Here is a 22,599-nt window from a genome sequence, read left to right on the forward strand (position 1 = left end):
ACTGAGGTAAAGAACCAAAAGTAAGTTATTCGGAAACAACTATTTTAAGGAATAGCCTTCACCTTCTCACTTTGGTAAAATCTTTTTCACTTCTCAAAGTCTCATTCAAGTACCATCTCTGTATATGAACACCCCAAACCCTTGGAGCCCAAATTCCTATGAACCCCCAGACACTGCCCGCACCGTTCCCAGGCAGGCTGCCCCCACTGCTAGCTACTGTGTGTGTTCTTGTCAGCAAGATGTCTGATGAGGACATGACAACGGTGATGGTGGTGGTGGTGCAGTAATGACAATGACAGCAGCTATCATTTCCCTAAGTGATACTTTAAGTTCCAGGCACAAAATTCACTCTCCATAGTGATCTCCATTTTAGAGATACAGAAACTGAGGTAACAGGTTTTATGTAATTTTTTTCAGGGTCACAAAGTGAACAAATGAGCTACATACTCAAAAACCCTGGTCCGTTTTGTAACACTAGTGCTAATCAAAGCACGGGACCTTTGGAAACTCTACAGAATCACAGGGGATGTAAAAAATTAGATAGAAATTCTCATATATGCCAAAGTACATTAAAATCTCAGGGAGATGGGCTTGAGAATCTACTGACAAGCTTCCCAAGTATATTCTTATCGGAAGGTTGACAAATACATTGCACCTAATGCTGTTCTGCCTCCATCTAGATTATACTTTTTGAGAATATGAACAATCTTCATCTATATAGCTCTTCATCTAAAGAATACAGTAGTATACCTTGCAAAATAGTAAGAGCCTAAGGTAGGTTGCCACACTTTTATACTGACATAAATAAAAATAAGCCATTTAAATTATATTGCTGTTGAACTCTAAAAATTCTGAATTACTCCATGAAATAAATTTTATAAAACATAGTTCCCATTCTATATGTATTTACAGCCTAGACTTGGAAAACAATGATAATTTCCATGGTTTCCAAGGGTTTTTTTTTAATATACACATATTAGAGTGTGTTGATGTTAGGGATACAGGCTGGAGGACAGGATAGAGAACAGGGTGGTAATAACATGGAAGGCTGGAAAGAAAAAGATTATAGAGAAAGTGAAAAAAACCAGAGACCTCTTGGGTGGTCCCTGAAGTTCTCTCTCAATGCTCTATTCGGCATGAAAACCACAGGCCAAACTAGAATGCTCCCAAATCTACAGTGTCTTTTACTCGTTCCATCTAGCTCTAGAGTTTTATGATTCGGTGAGGTGGGTGGTGAGTTAAGTTGCTATCTTTGTATACCAAGCATTTGTCTGTGACCATCAGGATAAATCTGGGGAAGCTCAATTAGATAGCTTTCTGGAGAAGGGGGATTAACACGTATCTGAATCTTGGTTAAGTCACAATTCCTTTAAAAAAACATCTGCCATTCGGTGACCTACCAGAAAACTGTAAGCAAAGGTTACAAGCTGGCAGTGAAAGGTGTGAAAGCTTTATTGTGTAGCATTTTTTTGTTCTGTTTTGTTTCACTACAGTTCAAGGTGTTTCAAAATAACTGAAATCTTTACCTTAGGATTTCTTTAGTACCTAAATCAAAGGGAAAGCGCTTGCGTTTTCAAATCAAACCACCCTTAAATGCCTATTTTATTGAAACTGATGAAATCCAGAGCAATTAACCCATTCAGTTAGTGGAAGACACCACAAAACCATAATACTGTTGAAAAGTATTTCTGGATTCTCTGAATCCACAATGATTACCACCTTAGTTGTAACAAACGGATCAAGAATAGGATGTAGATGAGACACACTGTTCTCACCTAGAAACAAAAAACAAACCAACAAAAAAGCCAGAAATGCAATAACATGCCATGCTTTCACACTGCTAACCAAACACCCTTTGAATCAAGAACATCATAAATCACGTTTCTCAAATTTTAACTATGCCAACATTTCGAAGTCCGAAGAAAGGAAACAGTCTATCGCCCAGTATCTTAGTGATTGTATAAACTAAAACATAAAGCAGATAGTGATTCAATGTAGATTAACAAAAACTTGGTAGGTTTTTCAAATTACACTCAGCAGGAAACAATGCATCATAATGTAGATTCTCCATTATTTCAAAGAGGGGTATCGCAATCTCCACAGAAAATATTGCTTTTTGGTGGTCAGTATTATAATCCCACAAAGGGGGTCCCAGTTCATAATAGTCTGTCATCTGAAGTCAAAGCTAAAATGTTTTGTTATGCTTATCTTTTTCTAAGAAAAGAAAAACGACTCTTCCACAGTTACCATAAAATGTTACTTTGTTTAATATCTTCCCGGCCTGATTTAAGACTACTTAAGGGCAGAGAACATGTCTTTAGTCTCTTTTATCTCATATAGTAAGTACCTAGCACACGATAACATCCTTGCTGTGTATTTACTAGATAAATAGATGGATGTGAACTGTTCTAGTTTCCAAGGAAGACAGAACCTTTAAAACAATTTTTATAACTCAGCTAGGAACAAAATCATGAAAAGAAAAAGCTGCGTGAAGTGAACAAAAAGCATACTCCCTCCGCTTTTCTAGCATGCTCTATCCTCCTTATCCTTCTTATATTTTCTCCAAGCATTTACCACCATCTGACATACTGTATATTTATATGTGTTCGTCTGTCTCCTCAACCATTCCCCAACTAGAATGTAAGCTTAATAAAGGCAAAGATTCGCTTGCTTTGTTTGAAGGCTACATCCCCAGAACATTCCCTGGGATATATTAAACATTCAGTAAGTATCTGTTAAATCCATCTTTGGAGTTCCTTAACGATGCTCTTACTTCTCCTTGATTCATCTATTTAGAGATCTAGTTTTACATTAACAAATGAGTAAGTTTTACAGATATATATATGTAAATATATATATATGTACACAAAAATCATTTCATCCCTCATAAAATCCAAGTACCTGGAGAAGGGCATGTTTGAGATAACAAGCCATCACAGTCGTGTCGAATCACAAAAAAAGAACCCAGAAAAGCGCACAATTACTAAAACTGGTCTGAAACCATAATCTTCAATAATAAGCGGTCATCACTACAGTAACTGTTGTGCAGCAGCAAAGATCGGAACTCAGCACTGACTTGGAAACTACCACATTACTAACACTATTCCTGCAACATCTTAATTTATTCTGGCTAGGTTTCTACCTAGTGTTATTCATATGCAGCAATAAAGCAGGGGGGTGTGTGGCTAAAATGATACAGTCATCACATTTTAATCTAATTGCTTTTTAAGTGTTTATCTTCCTTGTTGGACTCTAAGTTCCTTACCTATGGGGTCTGCATCCGTTGTCCTGTTTGCTTCCTTCAACTACTAAGTATTTCATTATTTGCTTACTTTTTTAAACCTGTCCTCTAGTCGTCAGAACATAATCATAAGGGCAGAGACACAATGTGGCTGAGTCCAAAAAATAAGTATTTGTTGAACTGAAGTCAATACCGAGATCAAGATGCCAATAAAATTAATTCTCAATCTACAACCTTACTGCTAGATAATTCAATTATCACATTAAATATCCATACCAGAAACCTAATATGAAGGCAATTAAAAAAGCCTCAATTAATCTGGTAACATTCTGTTTCAAATTAATATTAAAACTGTGCATAACCAGTTATTGTAACTGTAATTATATAAATGAGTGGCTATAAACATTAGGTGGCAGTAGCAGTACACTGCATTATAATCATGAAACTGATTTTTTATATGCTCATATGTAGAAATCTGATCCACCTAAATGGAATTACACAAGTAGTCCCACATATAAATGTGCAAAAGGAACTGAAAATATAACAAAACATAAAAGTAACTATCTCTTTGTATGCAGATTTTCCCAATATTTTCTATAATAAAATAATTGAGCAATATCAAAAAAGCACTGGCGATTTCTACAAATGTACTCAAATTTTTGCTTTTCACTTGCTCTCTCACATACTACACATCCAAGTTGCCAGCTCCTACCTTCAAAATTGTATCTACAATATGACCGCCTCTGACCATCCTCACCACTCGCACCGCTACCAGGGCTCACCTGGGTCTTTACGACAGCTTCCCTAGGTCTGCGCCTTCCCAGCCCCTCCCCACCCGCAACACAGTCTACTCCTCACACCGTAGCTAGAGGGATCCTTTACAAAAGTTCAGTCACCTCATGCCTCTGCTCAGAACCCTTCAATGGCTTTCCAACTCAGCGAAAGGTTTCTACTTTGTCTCTGATACCCTCTGTGAGCTGAACCTAACATACCCAACCCCAAATTTACCCCCACTCTTCCCCATGTTCATTCTACCCCAGAAACAGTCCATCATCAGGTCAACAGACGCTCTCCGCCTCAAAGGCTTTTGCATTTGCTCTACTCTTTCTGATACGCTCTTCTGAAAAATAGCCACCAACATGGTTTCCCCCCAAATCTTCTTCAGGTCTCTGCTCAAATGTCACCTTGATCTGTGAGGCTTTCTATGACCACTCTATTTAAAATAGCAAACATACTCCTCCTCCACTGCTTCATTTTTGTCCATAACACTCAGCAGCATGTGACATACTTAATTTCATGTGTTTACTCCTTTCCTAGAACTTCAAGTCCACAACAACCATCATTCTAGTATGTTTTCTTCACTTTTTTATTCCCAGTGCCTGGTAAGTAGTGGCAATTAAATATTTGTCAGTAAATGACTCCTATTATCAAACAAGCATACAGCAATAGTTTTATAGCTGTTTCTCACTCCAGATAAAAGACTACATTAAAAGTTCAAGACTACTGCTGATTTATTTACTATTTTTAAGTTCAAGTATGCACAAATTCATGTGTGAGTATGTATAAAAATAAAAGGACACTTTTGTAATAGGTAGGCGTTAAAGCAATGTGAGTTGAAGTCAAATGTGTTACAGTGGCCATATTAATATGTTAGAATTATATATTTTAAAAATTAGAACTATTTTTACAGTGCCTTTATATATTAGAATTGCAAGCAATCAAGATCTTCTTTATACTCAGATCAAGCAGGTGAATTCAAAACTGCCTATTGTATTTCATCTTATCTCCTGACAAGCTTTGTGGGTTCGGGCTCTGCTGGCTTCAGAGCTAGAAAGAATTACAGGTTTGCTCTCCACCAAATGACTCTGCAATCGGTGTTGATTGCTTAATTCTGAACTACATCAGTAGCTAACCACCAATTATGAAATGCCCAGATTTATTTTATTTTCTTTACTGTTTACACACTGTAGAATAAACTTTTGGGCAAGAGAGAGAACTACCAAAGAGCCTCAAGAAACTTGCAAAATGTAGTATGCCTCTAAAATTCTCACATGACCTTTGTCAGGATGATCAGTATTGTGATTAACCTCCTAGAAAGTGACTTAGAGAGCATCGAAACTAAACACGTATGTGAAAAAGCCATCACTGTCACTTCTTTATTGTTAAATGTGGCAAGAGCCTTTTTTTTTTTTTTGCATAGCACACTTGTGCATGTACCAAAGAAAAAGTTACAAAATTGCTTGGAAAAGGTTCTTTGTTTTTCTTTGTACTGTTTTGTTATTGTTCTTGAGGGGTGGGGGGATACAGAGCACAAAGAGAAATTTTAGAATTTACCCAATGCTAAGTATTTTTCCTTCTCCCTTCATGCCAAACTCAGTGAGGGCATGTGCTACTTTTCCACACCAATGTACACAGAAAATTCTCATGTTACGTTTAATGCATATAATAAATGAAATACAACACAAAATTACTTCTTGGTCACAAATTAACTAAAGAGAAACAATGACCACCAGAGTCCTGGAAATTTAGGCATACCCTTGGCTTCTTTAAAGTTGGTTTAGAAAGATCTCAATTACAAATGGGTTGTGTTCCAAAATTTTATTTGTAAATCACGGACTTGGAATTTAGAACTTTGTTCTCCTACAGAAACAACATTCAATAAATCGGTTAGGTTCCCAGTTTGTCCATAACAGCTGATATTACCTTAATTTACACATCCACTTAGGAATTGACTCACCTCCATTATTCTTCTCCGAGACCCCTTCTTCTAAAATGTTTCAATTAAATTGTGCATTAACTGATTATGTGGTCTAAGCTACATATATAACCACCATGCTTGTTATATATTGCTATGAAAACAAGCAAACGAACTGCAGGGCAAGGCAAGAAAAGACGAAAAACTGAAAATACTTTCTTTTCTTCATGTCTCCAGAAAGTAGCCGCTAGACTAGGGGTGTCCAACCTTTTGGCATCTCTGGGACAAAATGGAAGAAGAGCCATCTTGGGCCACACATTAAATACACAGACACTAAAGAAAACTGATGAGCAAAAGAAAGGTTTTAAGTAAATTTACAATTTTGTGTCGGGCTGCATTCATAGCCATCCTGGGCCTTGATGCATTCATTGTTCATGTTCACAAATGGCACATATATTAAAGTTACAAATATTAAATCATGTAAAACGAGTATATGAAACCTATTTCCAAGAAAATCGTAGCAATTTCTACCTTTACAAAAACAGAAGACCACACACATACATACACCTCCTTCAAATGCCCAATTATTTAGCCAAGGCTACAGAACGCAAATAAAAGCCAGGTGGCTACCCAGAGCCACAGAACAGGCACATGTGCAGCTCATCCTTGCTTGCCTTTTCCTTCACTCCTGTGCTCCATACGCCACATACGAGAAAGGGTCCTGAATGAATTGAGCAGTTCTTGCTATTCTACTGTCCCAAAGGTTTAACTCACCCTTTGGAAGTACTTACAACATGATTCCATTTAAATTAATGTTTGACAATAAACTTTCCTGATTCCTAAATCAAATGCAGGATCAATAAGGCCATATCCTCATACAGGGTGAGAAAGCAAAGTTGGTGCTCAAGTATCCCTGAAAAACCCCCTATCTCCTGCCGTGTACTGTCCCAAAGAGCTCAGCTCACAATATCCAACACAGTGATTTTAGATTCCATTTCTGAAATTCTGGGGGATTCCAACACTGAGTTTGGTCTAAAGATCTTTATCCCAAATCTGTTTTCACATGCACACACAAGTATCTTTCAATGAAAGAACCTACTCCAGAACATGGAATTTCCGTTTAAAGCATTCTCAAAATGTATTCTCTATGTTAATGGTTAATCAGTTTGACTAATATAACTAACTTACTGTAGCCACAATGAATGCATGGTCTCTCAAGCTCCAACTACTTCATGGAGAGATGTTTAAGGATTAACTAAGATAATACCTAAAGGTACTGAAAAGTGTCTCTGGAAGAGAGTAAAGGTACCATAGAAGATTGTGATAGCCTGTGCACAGAAGCAGTCTGACTGCTGCATGCTAACATGTCTCAGGGATTTAATTATTTGCTACTAACAGCCAACATCTGTGCTCCACCCACTTCAAGCTGCACTTCACAGTATCAATGCTGTGCTCCTGCCTTGTAGTTGTCCCACTTAACTCATCCCACACACTTACAAAGGTAGTTACGTGTTTCGTGGTGTCGAACAACATAGCATTGCAGAGCACATTTCTGTACACTAAATTCATATTATAATCCCATTATTTTCATATGGTCATTTAAGTAAAATTGGTTTATCACCATCATCTACAGATCAATAAATACCTGTCTGAACCAAGGAATCCTGACAATTCACCTCTATGCACATCACTGTGTATCCTTTGAGAAAGGAAAACCAGAGTATACATACAAAGATTTCCTTTTCCCAGGTTGAGATGGATTTTCTGGAGCTGAGTCCCAGGGTAACTGTATGCTTGGCCTGGCTCACCTTTTGAAGTTCCGTTCCAGCCCTGAGATTCGTCTATGTTCTCTCCTGCTGCTGTGTGGTTTTCAAAGTAAATGGCACATGGTAGTTCCTGAGTTACTGTTCAGAGTACTTTACCAATTAGTCTAAGCTTATTGAGGGAAAACTTAAAAAATTCCCAACACAACAGTTACAAGTTTTAACAGCAGGTTCCAGACTCTCTGCAATAGCTAAACAATTCAATAAATAAGAAAAAAATATGAATCCTTTCCTATTTGTGACAAGAAAAGTTTTTAAAAATACTAGCAAGAAAATTACTTTAAATTTTGATTAAAATTACTTTAAATTCTCTAAATAGTGCCAACTCGAGAAGAGTGGCAATAGTCTAAGTACAGACAAAAAGTATCAAATATTTGCCTATTAAAACAAAAGTAACCATCTCTCAAATATTTATGGTATGCCTACTATTTAAAAGAGAGTATTATTAAAGAAATAAGAAAAATAATTACACCCCTGGGCCTAGGCCCTCAGAGACAATAAGAAATATATCCATTTAACTAATATTCAACAACTATTTATTATGCAAACTCTGTGCTTATTTAAAAAGCTTGTACTATAGAAAAAGAGTGGTTAATGCAATCTAATATAGTCAGGTTTTGGCTAAAATGAAGAAAAGGTAGTCAATCAAAGTTATCGAAACCAGCTTTTTTTCTTTTCCTACTACAAATGTAAAGAATAGCCTTTTTCTAAAGCCCTGATATAATTTACCATTTCACATATTAAAAGCAGCACCTCACTTTGCTACATTTGTCAAATTTGGCAATATAAAACTGATTCCTTAATCTAAGAAACTACCCTATTGATATTATTGGTGTTGAATAACATGAAATCATTAAATATACTGCTAAAAGACGAATTTTTTCCAAGATGCTAGGAGTGAATTAGTGTTAAAAGCCATTTATTTTCATTCATTCATATGTATGCAGATACACACATATTCATTTATTTAATTACATGAAAGTTCAGGAGAGAAAGAAAAAAGTATTAAAGGAACTCAAGTTATTTATTTAATTTTCAGTGTGCCAGTAACTCTCAACTCTTCCATCTACAATTATACTTGTTTCTTTAAAGAACAAATACTAAATACCTCCTTATGGAATCATGCAATAATATTATTTACATAATTTGTTGCTGGTTTAGCTTTATAAATGTGGATTATATTTCTCTCCTACAAAATGAGGAAAGCTATGGTAGCTCAGAAAGAGAAAAAGAGGGAATAAAGTCTGGAAAATTCTAATGTCAATAGCAAAAAAAAAAAATGCTTAATATAGTGACCACCTAAAGATAAAATTAGCAAAGAAATGATGTAACAGGTTGACAATCTATACCAAAAACCTGTTTGCTTTTTATTTATGTCTGCTCATTAACCTGGTCTGCATTTGTACCTAAAATCACCCTGGATTAAAAAAATACATATTTTTTATATATATATACATAAAATAATAATATATAAAAATATATAATAAAAGTAGCTTATTTTGATTTTGTTATCTTGGGGAGAGGATAGTAAAAGGAAGGGAAAGTAGTAGAATTTAGGGTACCTTCTAGAAAGGTACAGAATTGAATACGCTATCTAGCCAATTAATACCACATTTTGAAATATTACTCTCCTTCAGTTTCCCATAAAAATTTGTTCCCTACTACTGCCTTTGATCTAGTCTTCTCACCATTTCCCAAGTTGTCTTGATAAAACACAGCTCTGATCATGTTACTCCATTGTTAAATTTTTTTACTGCCTAAAAATAGAATTCAATGATCTTAGAACTGTTTGGGGGTTTTTTGTTGGTTTGTTTTTGCCCCTCCTATTTGTTAGGTTTTCTCTGGGTACCTCCTTTTGTCTGTATGTTCCCACCCACTAACAACTCATTTTAGAGACTTTAAACATACTCTATACATTCATACCTTTGCTCATTCACTGTACCATGTATCTGGAAAAGGACACCCTGCTTCCATGTTTGCTAATATGCCATGTTTTCTAAAAAACATCCCTCATATCCCCCAAGTGAAATTAATTTCTCTCTTTCCTGACTTCTCAAATCATTCTTGATTATGTTTATATTACAAAATTTGTCAGGTCTTGTCATGTATCATAGCTATATATTGTACAAGTACAATACCCCCCAATAGATCAAAGGTTTATCAAAAGGAGCTGCAATCATGTCCTATTGTTAAATATACCCTCCCCCAAACAACCCTTAAAAAGAAGTCCGCATGTTTTAGATAATCAATAAAATGTTTCACCTGTGATTTTATCTGTGATCCATGTTTTCACTGTTTAATTCTCATTTGACAAAGAGAGCTAGCTTTATGAATGAGAGCCCAGGCTATGTCCAAAGAGTCAAACGGTTTGTGACTGAACAAATAAGCAACTTAAAGACCAGTATCTAGTATTTGTGACAGAAGTTTCTAAATGCCAAATCCTCCTATTATATTTAATCAGATCTTGAAAAACAGGTGATGATCTGAATAAGGAAATAGAGACATTAAGGAGCAACTGGCCAATAGAGATGACCCAAGCAGAGGAAACAACATGAATACAGGTACAGAGAAAACAGGCAGTGAGACTAGCTAAGAGATGAGTGAGTGAGCAATGTTACGTTCCTTTCATATGTCTCCATAGAACCTGGAACTAGCTGGTAATTAAAAAAAAAAAAAATTTGGTAAATGGATGATAAAATACCTTTCAAAGGAGACAGGGTGGAGGGGCGAGGAAGGGGGCAAGGGGTACGAGAAAAGCAGAAGGAGTGGGAGAGAGAAGCGTAACAGTTCTTTCATTTTGGCCTCTGATCATTACATTTTTAAAACTGACTATAGTAGTGACATAAATTGACTATAGTAGTGACATAACTGACATAAACTGACTATAGTAGTGACTCATTTCCCTTGAATTGGATTATATACCCCCCCCAAAAAACCCTAACTATATATATTTAATAAATGTACACATGGAGAGATTTAGCTGTCAAAAACATGGCTCTAACTGCAAAAATCTCTGCAAAGATCTAATTGGAATCAGAGATGACACTGAGATCGCTGCTGTACCAGTATGGCCTTAAGCCAAACCTCTTATTCTGGCTGACCATGCAGCCTATGTCACCAAACATTAACTTCACACAATGCGCAACAAGCCACCAAGTGTCTAGTCCTCTTGTGTCTGCCTAAGGCCAGATCCTACCTCCACTTACAGCAGAGCCAGCTTATCAACATGCTCAAATTATTACAACAAAGTATTGAAAAGAAATCCAACAGGGCAAAAATAAGGTGATTTCTAGTCTTGTTATTAATATTTACATATTGTCATAATTTAGTAAACCGCATTTCTATATTAAGTGAAGTGAGAAGGCCTTAAGATTCACCAGGCTGGCACTCCAAATCTCTCACAGCCAGGCCCAAGCATCCATCCTGGTCTCATCTCCTGCTCCTCCTTTAATGTACCTCTACTCTCCAGCTAAAGTTCACTGGCGGCCCCCACATAAGCTTTGCTGATGCTCAGATTCATCGGTTATTCCTCTGACCTTCCACAGAACTAAGGCGCACTGCTCTCACATTTGGCATTTCCTAACTTTTATTGTTAACTCTTTGCAGGACTCTAAAGCCAGGAAGATAGTGAAACCTTACTTTATAGATGGGCACTTAAGAATAATGGAAGTACATAAGCTTTGAAATTAGATAGGTCTCGATTTGAAAGCCAGATCTGCTGCTTCCTGGTTGTTAAGTCATAGACAGGTCTTTAACTCCCTCAATCCAACTTTCTTCTTTCAAACTGTATCACTATTAATGGCTCTGAGAATTAGAGCCAGTATACATAAGGCTTCCGGTGCTATCCTAGGCCCACAGCAGGGACTCGATACATGGTGGCCGTTACCATCATTCAGCCTTATACCTCCTGCACACCGCTCTCCACAGGTCCAACATATCACCTTATTTAAAAAAAAAAAAAATGAGAAAAATAAAGTCATAAAGAATAAACTGGGCCCATAATTTAAGTCTCATCTTAGGCTTGCTGCAACCAGAATTGCTTGGGGAGGGGGGAAGGGAATCTTTGGCTATAACATTGTTATTCAAAAGAAATGTGTATTAAAGAGGTCTTCATGAAGAAGCCAATTTTCATATATAATAGTTTAAGATATCAGAAATGTCTTAAGTTACTATAGAAATGTCAGAACTGTTAAATGCTTTAAGTGAAAATGTTTCTTCACATCCTACCTATAAATTGCTTCTTCAATAAAAAAATTATTTTTAAAAAGAATCATGAAGAAGCTACATTAGCAAGGGGTTATGACAAAAAATTAGCAATATACATAAACAATGGAATTCCTTTGTTACTGATTTTGGACTAAAACACAGTGAGACGATATTACACATGGCCTTTAGGAGAATGCGGGTATGACACGCCCCGCTGAGTGGCTGAGCCTGAGCAATGAGAAGCTGCATTACAAAAGACCTCACTGCAGGAACAAGTCTACATCGAGTTTTAGAAAATCAGAATTTACCATTATGTCAGAAAGCCAAATGATGCCTTCTGCCTACAGTGGCTGTAATAGGGGAGCCATGCAAACCCATGTATGCCTACTGTTAACATACACAAGGGTGAAAGTTATTAAAGACAAAAGCACAGAGACAGGGAAGCAAAAGGTAATGCAGGTCTTTCAGAAAGACCTTTCCTAAATCTAAGGACATTCAAGTGTATTAACACTCAATTTCTATTCCCCGTGCTTTTTCAACTCTATACTGCTATGTGCCTTCTTCAGTTTGCCCCAGATGCCCGAATGCCAAATTCTCTTTATATGGACCATTCAAATGCCATCTCTTCCCATTCCCCTACACACTCAGTTAGAAGTAGTCCCTCTCCCCCTCACTATGTCCTAAGCATTTTCACCCCCTCTGACTTGTAGCACTTCTTCCATCTTACATGGAATGTATTTTGTTTCATGAAGGTTCTCTCTCCCCTACTGGATTATAAACTTGCTATGAACGGAATGTTCTTATAAAGCCTCCAAGGGTTGTGAAAAGAGTAAATACTCAGTAAATGTCTGACGAATGAGAGAAATAAAAATTTTTGCAAAGTCTGAAATTATGTTTAGCATAATTATACTGGCATAATTATATTGTTTCCATGTCTAAATAAACTTTAATAGCAACAATGGTTCATATCCTTCTAACATGAGGGAGATAATGAAAAGATATGTACCTACATACGTACACGCGCGTGCGTCTGTGTGTGTGTGTTGTTCTGTTGGGAAATAGGTGATTGAATTGTCAAACTCTGCGTGTGTGCGTGTGTGCGTGCGTGCATGCGTGTGAGTTGTTCTGTTGGGAAATAGGTGATTGAATTGTCAAACTCTGCAGGTTTCTTCAACTTCCAGCATATGTCTACCACTCAGAGAATGCAAGCTACATTTTACACAACACCTCAGGGGCTTCCTACTCTCTTTGCCCTCTTCTTGCCACTTACCCTGTCCTGGTCCCTCTGAAAGCAGGAGGGTATCCTAGGTAAGAATTTGGAGTCACAAGACCCACTCTTTTCAAAACCCACTGGTACAGAAAAAAGAGAAGGGGAGAAGGTTGTTCAACATAAAAAAAAAAATCTAAGAGCAATAACTAAACAAAGTGTGTGAACAGAACAGTGTGGTTATGTAGGAAAATGCTCTAATTTTTCAAAGATGCATACTGAAATAAGAAGTGTCATGATTTATAAGACTTGTTTTAAAACTTTCAAGAAAAAAATTTATAAGATGAACATGGCAAAACAGGTGAGCAGTATGTGGGGTGTTTAGTATAATTTCTACCTAGCTTTTCAGCTATTTCAAATTTTTCATTAAAGAAGATAAAAAGAATTTTAAAAATTGAAAAAGAGAAATCTGAGTCTGTGAGACCTGAATTCCAGTCCCAGCTAAATCATGTATTACACAGGTATAGCTAAGGTACTGAACCCCAGTAGTAAGCCATAGTTCTTCATTGGTTTAAAAAAAAAAGAAAGAAAGAAAAGGCAGTAATAGAAAAATCAAAGAGTTGTTCAAAGATTACATTGTTACATAATGTAATTAGGACAGTGATATCAAACAGTAATTATACAATGTTATTAGCTATTATTAATATTCCTGCTGAAAGAAGGAATAACCTGGTCAGTCAATCTTTCTTCTCACTGTACACAGAACTTATTGCCTTAGGGGAAGAGGGGGTGCCTGGAAGAAAAGATCAACCACCCTTCTTCAGCCCCACATTTGCCAAGAAACTACGGTGGAACCTAAAAGCTACAAAATGGAACAAAGGAAGCTAAAGTGCCACCTCCATAGTAGGGATCTAATATATGACAGCCATTACTGTCCCTACTACAGAGGTGGCAAGAGAAGACCTAGCATACTCTGTGACTGGCAGCTACCACAAATCTCCCACCTTCCCCATCTCCACGAGCACCACAAATAAGTTAAGAGAAAAGAGAACCAGCCCTGACTGGTATGGCTCAGTGGGTTGGACATCCTCCCTCAAACCAAAAGGCTGCCAGTTCGATTCCCTGTCAGGGTACATGCCTGGGTTGCAGGCCAGGTCCCCACTGGGGATGGGACGAAAGGCGGGCCAATCGATGTTTCTCTTGTACATCAGTGTTTCTCTCCCTCTCCTAAAATAAATTTTAGAAAATCTTTAAATAAAAAAGAGAACCAGAAGCAATCAATTTCTACAATAGCAATAATCTGATATGTCATTAATAACAAAAATCTGTTTTTGTCCATACTATAAAGAATTAAAGGTAAGAGCTGTGAACACTTAAAGGCCAAAAGCAGGTTAAATCCACTCTCCTAGAAGAAATAATGGTCAATATTCCAATGGCACATCCCCATGGGAGGCAACTGTTTCTCTCCTCCTGAAAGAAAGGGACCAGAAACAGAAAACATCTGCTTCCATTTTAACCCATTTCCCTTACTGCAGGAAGTTTTGTAAACAAACAAAAAAAACTTTCTAACTTAAATATGCAAAGAGTATTTAGCTTAATTCTTCTTTTTGTGCTTAGTACATTCGTCCATAAGTACACTGAAGGCCTACTTATACCATGGCCTCACAGGTCCTTCCCTTCCCCAAGTGGACAACATTCAGATCAAAACAAAAAATGACCTCTTTATTAAAAATAGAAAATAGAAAACCTAATACATATACATATATTAATGTCAGTGAAAGGAAAACTAAATTAATAGTAGACATAACAACAAAATAAAGTCATAGGTGCCCGGAGCTTTGTTCTTGTAGTAGTAACAGAAATGGTGATGTTGACATTAACAACGCTTATACTTACAGTTTTCTATGAGCTAAGTGCTGTGCTAAAGTGATTTCTATGTATTAAACTCATGTAATCCTGAAATTCAATCAAGTGTTATGATGACTCTAATTCCCCAGTTTGCAAACAAAGAAAATGAAATTTAGTGGTTTGCCAAGAGTCACAGAGCTGGCACCCAGGAGAAATGGGATTTAAACCCAGGTTTGACTCCAAAGCCCATGCTGTTAATTATTGTACTTACCTAGAACCCTCTTTCAAATGGATCCCTACCCCTGCCATTAGCCTGGACCTAGGACTCGGGTATTGTCAAGGCGAATTAGTGGCACTAACAAAGATAAAGCAGAGTCATCTTCCCATCTCCCAATTAAAAAACTGTTAAAACCTAATTCTAGTCAGTACACTTTCAGGAGAAAATTCTACTTTTTAAAAAATTTGTCTTTCCAAAGTTGTCAGTTCAAGCTCACCTTATCCAGAAACCTCTGTTTTGAATGACTCATTCTGAGGATTTCAGATAACTGAAGAGGTACAGTACTGAAGAATGGAAAATGTGTGCAGCACTACTAGTTCAATAAAATAACGTATAAAGTACCAACAGTGCATAAAAATAGAGACTCTTAACTTTTTCTTTTTAAAACCTATTAAAACATAGATATTTAATTCCAACCAAAGAAAATAAGTACTCAACTTTTACAAGTAATATTTTTGGGAAAAAGACACTCTTTTTTAGACTCTGAATACTTCCAAATCCCATATTTATCTTAAATTAATTTAACGAAAGGCCAATAGGCTAGATAGAACAAACCTACCACAGTTCAGTCACAGTATGTACATTTCATATTTGCCCATGAAAATGTTTACAACTTGAAATAGGAGAAACTTTTTTATCTGACCTTATTAGTACTAGGGGCAGTGCTGAGAGTTCATTTAACTGTCAGAGTAGCATTTTGCCACACACACAACATCTTAAAGAAGTGTCTGGTTCACACTTACATATAACTAACAGATAAAACAATCAAACTTGAAACTCTTAACATATTAATTATCCTTTACTGCGCCTAGTCACAGAATCTGTCCTTCAAAAGACTAAAACAAATATATTGATTCTCAATTCCAAGTATTCAATCTTTCATTTTAATAAAATGATCAAAGATATGTAATTATACATACAATATACATTTATGATTAGAGTAGTAGTAAGATAACAAGTAGAAATTAAAATACCATTTCAATTATGTAATGTACATATAAATTTATATTCCGGTTACTTTTTATTCAACTGAACAGCGGAAAAATTTCTGAACATCAATTATTTCCATGTTTCTAAGACAAGTCACTCTTGAATGGTTTTCCTTAAACTTTTTACTTATAAAAATGTTCCTTCAATCTGTTACTGCAAACAACTGTCATGGTTTTATTTCTTTAAAATAAAAGTGAAATTCTTAAAGTTTCTGTTACTTCAGCAACATGTTAAGGGTCAAGTTCATCACCTTTAAATTTATTTTTGCAGTGGTACTAAATCTCTCTCCAACTATATGATAAACATTTTCCAGCAAAAATAAGCTACAACTTACAACTTTTCACTGAAGCATATACTCTATATAAAACATGAGTACATCCATTAAGATACTGTTTTCTTATTCCAAATTAATAAAAGAATACTGGATTAAAGGCAGCACAGGATAAATGTGAGGAGCCTCCAATTCCTGAAAAGATGCTTTAATAGGCCAATATTAAGTTAAATACATGTGACGGGAGAGAAGTGATGTTAATTCTAAGCCAAGCATCAGTGGTAAGTTAAGGAAACGATGCTGTACACTGCAGGCCAGGTTTCCACGTGCTAGCCTTCTTCTTATATATGAGTATCAAAGCATCTAAGAGTATAAACAATAATTATAGGTGTATGTATGCAGAAATATAATAATAGGCAAAGCAAAGTCAGATTTGGTGTTGTTTAAATAAATGCATGATATTAATTCTTGAGAATCTGAAAGAAAATAAGACTATAAGAGGCACTCTAAGAGAGTACATTCCCAAAAAGCTTTTTCCTTTTTTTCCCCATCACCTTACACTTCCACAATAAAAGATTCAACAATTGCAAATACGAAGGAACATGTAACACCAACAAAATGAAAGATATAAAGTAGACATGAAATGATGTAATGACAAGAGGAACTGTCATGTGACTAGCATTTTAATAATATTGATAATGATTAGTAATTATCGGACATTTACTATGTCATTTTAAATACATTATCTCATTTAATAATTTTTATAACCCTATGAGGTAAGTACTATTAATACACCCATTTTACAAATAAGGACATTAGAGCATAGAAAGCTACAGTAATATTTCCAAGATCACATGGCTAATGAGTGGTTCATTTGGATTCAATTCTTTCCTAGTCTATAACAAACCCAGAAATTTAAGAAGTGTCAATCACGAACCAATAGTTGTTAAGATTTCACTTCTGTAGGAAAACAAAAAAATTTCATTTCCACTTCCTTCAACTACAACAAAAAACCCACCACTGTTACTTACTAGGAAAGAATTCTCTTTATTGAGTTTTTCTAAGTTTTAAAGGAAGGGCAACATCTAAAAGTTAATAATCAACAGTATAATATTTATTTAGAAGCTTCTTGAAATAAATGAATTCTCTTTTCTGTGTCACTGAATACAATAGGGTCAAAGTAGAAGCTTTGAGATTATACGTCCAACAAATGAAGGTCCCAATCTCCAAGTTTATGTAGACATTACAAAAACCTTTTCAATAGTAAGCATTTATTTCAGTATTGGCTCTCTGCCCAGAGAGTGCCAGAACACATTTTAACCAAGTGGACAGAAAACGAAGTGGGATGGATATGAACTTCACTTTAAATCTACTCAGGTCTATATAACTCCACAATACAATTTCCTCTCTCGTTACTTTTATATCCAAGTAGACTTAGGAGGTGAACAGGTAATTTTTTTTAAGTTCCTTAATTCACTTCTTATAATTTTAACTTACAGTTTACAGTTCTGTATACTTCAAATGTATATTTTAACTGAATTTTGGAGATTTAAAGAAAAGAAAAAAGCAGCCTTGGCTGGTGTGGCTCAGTGGATTGAGTCCCACCCTGCAAACCAAACGGTCGCCAGTTCAATTCCCAGTCAGGGTACATAGCTGGGTTGCAGACCAGGTCCCCTAATAGGGGGCATGCAAGAGGCAACCACACACTGATGTTTCTCACCCTCTCTCCCTCCCTTCGCCCCTCTCTAAAAATAAATAAATAAAATCTTAAAAAAGAAAAAAAGTAATAAACCTTGATACCTTGTTTTATAAGGTGCTGCCTGTGAAAGAGTTGTAATATTAAGAGTATACACAAGTAGTATGTTTAACTGTCTGGAAAGAACTATAAAGATTGTACTGTGTTTCTGAATATATGTAAATATATAAAGTTATTTATAGATCATATGTACAGCATCTATATTTTAATTCTATAATAACTGCTTCTCTCGCTTTTTAAAGTAAATATTGAATTTTACACTAAGTGATTCTCAAGAGGAAAGAATTATAAATGTGCCACATCCTGTTCTTTATGTAAAAGCATCAGGGTGAAATAATAAAGAGCTAATGTGGTCCTGACAATTACTGTAGTCATTGAATTAGTTATGCAAACTCTGTGATTTCTTCTTCATAAACATTACTCCACTATTTGCACAGGAACAAAAATAACATAAACTAAAAAATAATTTATACCATTTTTACTGCTGAGTTTTCCAATAATTCTATTACAATTCAAATCATCACCACCAGATCAAATTTCATTCTAGTGAAATTGACAGAAACTTCACATTTTTTCACAAAGAAATATAGAAGTCCAAATAAGTGTTCATTAACTTATGTTAATACAGGTCTGGCACAAATAATGCCCCTTTTTTATTGCAAAATCTTTTATTACAAAATCACAAGCATGTAGTTCTGTAACATAACACCATCACACTCAAGCATACCATATGACATCTTAGGTGAACTGTTCAAATTAAAATAATAAATTATTACACCCATATTATTACCCTACCAACCACACTCAAGCAGGCCTTACTTATGCTGGAACCTTTAGTTTAAAAATAGTGACAACTAATTTTTAAGCAGTAGGGTTTTTCAATTTTCAAAAGCAATCGCCCTGCCTTTTTTTTCAACATACATTTCAATGCTACTACATGAAACAAACTTAATCAACATAAAACAATTTATATGAACCATGAGGCATCACGATAGTGACCACCTCTCTTTGTTCAAAAGGTTTGTGGGCACTGCAAGGAACACCCCAGAAACACCATGGTACAGCAGGAGACAGCACAAAGCAAAGCAACAGCAGCCAGCATGCTTGCTTGTATGAAACTGGACAAGTCATTTAGCACCTTGGGGTCTTGGCTATCATCTGTAGGAGCTAGATTGTTAGTCTGCAAACTTTTAAAGCAGAATCCTGGCTACTGTCAAGCCCCCAGAATAAAATGAATAAAAACAGACCTGCACTGAACTCCCTTCAGTGGCAGCTCCAGAAGCACATCTGGGCAGCACCCAGGGCCTCAGCAGAGTGCAATCTCAACACCCAGGAGTTTGAAAATAACTATGACCTCTTGAGCAATCTCCAGTACTAACCCCCAAATTCTTTGTATGTAACTAAGTTTACATAAGAACACATTAACTGCTCTCAAAAATATCAGTAAGAAACTAGATAAAGCAATTATATTCAATAAATATTTACTGAATATCTACCTGGAGCTAGATCCTGAGGATTAATGACAAAGACAGAGTCCCTCCCTTAAAAGGAGCCTACGAATTGTAAAGGAAACAGATACAACCAATTATACAAACTAGCAAAAGCTGTTGCAGAAGTGGCAGAAGGTGCTGCGAAGACACATACTAAGGGCAGCTTACTCAAACTGGAGATGTCACATCGTTCAGTGAATGAGCTGACCCGACCTGTCTATAAACAATTTAATTTCCTCAACCAAAATTCTTATGTCTACAATAGAAAAAAAGCTAGTAACAAAAAGGAGGCTAAGAAATAGAGCAATAAAATATTAACGAGAAACAGTTTTTGTTTATTTATTTAAGCAAAAGAGAGGCTGCTGCAGCTGCAAAAGCCTCTTCTGACTGATGTGACATGAGTTGTTACATTTAAAAACAGATACTTTATAAACAGATGGCTATTCAGCTAAAGGCTGGAGACATTATCTCCAACTCTCAGTCACATGTGCCAAAGACCGGGGCACCCGTTTTCTACTACAGCTTCAATATAGATACACTGACAATTACACGTAGGACTCAGACTGGTGATAAAAACTGCTAACCAATGTCACTTTGCCTGCCATAATTTACATTTAGAAGATGGTTGTGAGTTATGAAGAAACACCAGGAAGCAGAATTTGAAGCCTAGGTAAAGAATTAATTTTATTCCATTGTGTAAAGGTACCGGAGTTTTTTAACCTATTCATCTACGGATGGGCACTTAGGCTGTTTCCAACACTTGGCTATTATAAATAACGCTGCTATGAATATGGGCAACCACGTGGGGACTGACTGTGGGAGGGGTAGGGCTGGGTGGAGGAGGGTAAAGGGGGCAAAACTGGGACAACTGTGACAGAATAAACAGGAATTAAAAAAAATAAATCCAGCAAAAAAAAAAAAATGTTATTTTAAATGCCTTAAATATAGGCTATAGCTAATGTACAATTCAAAGACTGCCCTGTATTAATAAATACTTCAGGCTGTGTTTACTCCTGATGATTCACTCACGTCGGAAGTGTCCACTGCCTAAGCAGCGAACATACCCACAGGCATTCTCTCCAGGAGAGCCGCACTGGTCTTCTTTCATTCCAGGAGTCTACCAAACCTCCTGTCACCAAGAAATGCTATCTTCCCTGTCACAGAACATTGTCACTCCTCTCTTCACCTACTTCAATTCTGAATCTACTTCTACTCCACATCTCAGTTCAAACGGCTTCCTCAGATAACTCTCATTTCCTTTTATGAAGTTCCAGATTATCTATGTTACCACATAGCTCACAATTGCCGTACTTAGTTGCAATTTTTTTCATTTATTTTTGTGATTTTTTAATGCACACCCCTCCCCCACCGTAGCCCAAATTCACAAATTGCAAGTTCAAGTTGTTTGTTCTTGCCACTATATTCCCCAGTGCTTATCGCACAGTGACTGGCACAAACTAAGCCCTTAATAAATATCTGTTGAACAAATGAGTCAAGAGGGGGATTAAAAAAATCAATATGTATCTTTCAGTAGGAAAATTTATTACCACATTTTCAATAGCAATCCCACAACAATTTATTTTCACTGTATAGGAAATTTGTGAAAATTACTCTTTAGGGACCAAATTTTTCATGCTTTGACTTCAAGCATTAAGATAAAATTTTTCATACCTGACCCCATGAATTTACATCACAAAAATAATAGGGTACTCTAGACTTAAATCTTTAAAAACCGGGCTGTGCTTTAAAGAGACAAAAGATTAAAGATGAGTTTGTAAAGACAGAGAAATAGATAGGAAAATGGATTAAAAAGAAATCTCAGAACATAAAGAAATTCCCTGAAGATAATAGTTTTACACATGAGAATATATTTCAATTTCTGTTAGAAAAAGATACAAGGTATAAAATTATTGGCAAGGTAAGATTATTATGATGTTTTTAATACATGAAAAAGCACTCCTCAAATAAAGGCAAATTAAATAACTGATTTTTTTTAACTGAGAAGCAAATTAGATGCCAGCCTGCTAAGGGTGTAACACTTCATTTTACAAATGTCACAATCAACAGCCCAGAAGATACTGCATATCACTTATTTTTCCTTTTTAGAGTTATGTTGACTTACAGATTTGAAGGTTTAATTTTTCCCCATAATATTTACACTTCTAAAAATCTTATTCTTTAGGTAAGGGCCATATAAGTACTTATTTTATGTAGAGATCACTTTAAGGTATCAAAAGATCGATTCATCATATTCTACATATTCCATTAGGACATAATTTACTGTGGAGAGACCCAAAATTACAGTATGTGGTGACCATCTAAATGTAGCGACCATAAATTGTGTAAGCCTATGTGCATATTCCAGTGTGTTCTTTTATCACCTAAATTTTCATTTTCTTGACTTTCTTGTTCATTATTACTTCACTGCTAACATTTCCTTTTGATGTGTATTGATCATGCTAACAGCTATAATACTGCTTTTTATGCCTGGAATTGAAGGACTGTATTTTATAAAAATCCATATGAATTGACAAATGAGTTTATTTAATGATGTTTATTCAAAAAAATGACATTTTCTAGATATTTTTACCACATCCAAAATACTCGAGATAAAATGTTAGCTTTAAAAAAAAAACTTTCAGAATCACCTTAATACTTCATCATAATTCACATGTAATTTTCAGACCACCTAAACTACAGGTACCATCAAGTTTCCATCACCAGAGCCTATTAGGCCAACCTAATCTTGTGCTCTCTACCTGTTCAAAGTATAAAACAGCCATATGTGAGTGTAG

General features: G+C 35.9%; 1 protein-coding gene across 3 annotated transcripts in view; it reads right to left on the reverse strand.

The window, feature by feature from the left end:
- Positions 1–22,599, reverse strand: part of MED13L (mediator complex subunit 13L) — a 253,538-nt gene that overhangs the window by 145,627 nt on the left and 85,312 nt on the right. Inside the window, exon 1 of one of the 3 annotated variants that reach the window (XM_054594118.1) lies at positions 19,562–19,615. The exons of the other annotated variants lie outside the window; for them this stretch is intronic. The gene's annotated coding sequence lies outside the window, so the exon portion shown is untranslated. Of the gene's footprint in view, positions 1–19,561; positions 19,616–22,599 lie in introns of those variants that run through there. 3 annotated transcript variants of the gene reach the window in all.

This window comes from Pteronotus mesoamericanus, unplaced genomic scaffold (genome assembly GCF_021234165.1).
Source record: "Pteronotus mesoamericanus isolate MK-2021 breed Mesoamerican mustached bat unplaced genomic scaffold, CSHL_Meso_final scaffold_507, whole genome shotgun sequence".
NCBI classification, from domain to species: Eukaryota; Metazoa; Chordata; class Mammalia; order Chiroptera; family Mormoopidae; genus Pteronotus; species Pteronotus mesoamericanus.